We start from the raw sequence: 2,735 nt of genomic DNA, 5'->3' as shown, positions 1-2,735 counted from the left end.
ATTCTTCACCCACTTATTCATAAGATTTACATGGTTTTATAATTTCTTCCTTATTTTATGATATATGTGAAAATATGTTTCCTATGCTTTAAAAATATTAATTTTAATTATCCTTTATTACCATTCAGTGCCGTGATTTGTGTGTTAAGTATTTTCAGGCTTCATAAGGCAGGAATGGCTTAGAGGATAGAAAGGAAACATACAAAAATGGAAGGAAAGCACAAAAATGGAGTTTTGAAGAAAAAGGCAGCGACGCGTTTTCGTGGACGACGCGGACGCGTGTCTAGCGCGAAATGGCAGTGACGCGTACGCATGAACGACGCGGACCCGTGCCTAGAGCAGAACACAACTGACGCGTACGCGTGACTGACGCGCACGCGTGACAAGGAAAAACTCCAAATGACGCGAACGTGTGACGGACGCCACGTGCAGAAAATTGCAGAAGTCGCCCCCAGCAATTTCTGAACCCTTTTTTGGCCCAAATCCAAGCCCAGAAACACAGAATAGAAGCCAGAGAATGGGAGAATCAATGAGGAGAACACATACAACATTCATAATACACAATTTTAGGTTTTTAGATGTAGTTTTAGAGAGAGAGAGAGAGGGGTTCTCTCCTCTCTCTTAGGTTTTAGAAGTAGGATTTCTCTTAGTTTATGGTTATTTCTTCAATTCCAGGTTCAATATTCCTTTAATCTATGTTTCTCTTTTACTTTTAGTTACTCTAATACTTTTACTTGTTAATTACTTATGTTGCCAAATTGGCTTATGAATCTTTCCATGTTAGATTTGAATATTCTATTTAATATAATTTGAGGTATTTCAGATTTATAATTGTTTTATTCAGTTTATGATGCTTTCAATTTAATTTAGATTTTTATCCTTTTGGTTTTGGTTAAGTAATTGGTAACACTTGAGTTATCAGACTCAGCAGTTGATTGAAAATTGAAATTCTCGCTGATTGATTTGGATCGCTCTAAAGTTAGTCTTTCCACAGGAGTTGACTAGGACTTGAGGATCAAATTGATTGGTCCACTTGACTTTCCTTTATTTAGTAAGGGTTAACTAAGTGGGAGCGATAAACAATTCTCATCACACCTGATAAGGATAACTAAGATGGGATTTCCAGTTCTTATACCTCGCCAAGAGTTTTCTTTTTAATTATTAATTTATTTTTCTTGTCATTTAAATTACTTGTTCTCTATTTCAAAAATCCAAAAACACACCTTTTTCCATAACCAATAATAAATCATACTTCCCTGCAATTCCTTGAGAAGACGAGCCGAGATTTAAATACTTCGGTTATAAATTTTATTGGGTTTTGTTACTTGTGACAACCAAACTTTTGTACAAAAGGATTATTGCTTGGTTTAGAAACTATACTTACAACGTTATTATTCTTATAAAATTCTTTACTAGCAAGAATCAGTTCGTCAGCCTCTGTCAGAGAGGAAGATCTCAGTTGCAAAAGCTCATTTCTGTTTTTGTTCATCAAAGAAAGAAGATAGTTTCTGGAGTTACGCATAGGAAGAAGCAAAAATGGAAAGCATGGAGCTATCCTGGGTTAGAGATTCATCAAGGGTTAGAATTCCTTCTTGGAGCCAAAGTCAAGATCAAGGGCTCAGAGTGAAGGAACTTGATGAGAAGGGTTGAGAGAGGTACATGCATGTTGGTTTGATTTTGGTTTTCCCTCTCTCTTTTCTCTGTCCGAACCACTGCTATTTATGGTTGGAGAAGAAGTTACGGTTTCAACCTTGGAAGCTTCCCCTTCTATATTAAGGGTGAACAACCAAGGGTTGAGATCAAAAAGAGAAAGTGAAAGCACCGAGTTCTCATAGCTACCAAGCTTATTGAGTTCTTCTCCTTCAAAGATGTTCATTTAGTTTTCTTTTTCTTAGTATTGTCTGTCTGAGTCTCATGGTAAAAGGCAAACATGGTGAGGTTTATAAGAAAAAGCCAGTAAGAGGAAAAAGATAGTGAGAAATATTAGAGAAAAAGACATAGATGTCTCAGAGTTTCTTTGTACATCTATATGTTGTGTTTCATGATCCTGTGGAGATTTTCTTCCAAGTTTGGTTAGCACTTTGCGGTTGAAAGCTTGGTAGGAGTCCAAGTCAGGTTCAGATAGGATTGGGTAGATCCTAGGGAAGACTTGATGTTTGTAATCTGATGATTATAGTGAAATTCCATCACTGTTGTAATGGAGACTAGATGTAGGCTGCATTGCACTTAGCAGCTGAATCAGGATACATCTGGGTGTGATTCTCTCTTTCTCTTCTACTCCTGTTCTGTTTCTATTGTGTTGGAGACAAAAACGAAAAATATCTCCTAACCCGTTACGAGACAAAAAGAAAATGTATCTTGACTTGTTATGAGACAAAAGCAGAAATATCTCCTGAAACTTCTTTGAAAAAACAGAAATTAACATTCAGCAAAAAAGGGGCTAAGATTCAACCTCCCCTTCTCTTAGCCACTGATTACCATCAATATATATATATATATATATATATATATATATATATATTTATTATAATAATAATCTCTACTATACAATCAAACCACATCATAGACATCAAGTATACTAAGCATTGTACCATTCCATGCAATCTAGCTTATCCTATGGTTATCTAACCTAAGTTTTCACGGAACATTATATATTAAATGCAAGAAACCTAAACCATACCTTGGCCGATTTTTCACGTAACGACCAAAGTAATTTATTCAAAATCAAGGAAGCC

The sequence above is a fragment of the Arachis ipaensis genome, chromosome B03 (assembly GCF_000816755.2).
Source record: "Arachis ipaensis cultivar K30076 chromosome B03, Araip1.1, whole genome shotgun sequence".
Classification (NCBI taxonomy): domain Eukaryota; kingdom Viridiplantae; phylum Streptophyta; class Magnoliopsida; order Fabales; family Fabaceae; genus Arachis; species Arachis ipaensis.
Note: the sequence above shows the minus strand (reverse complement) of the source record.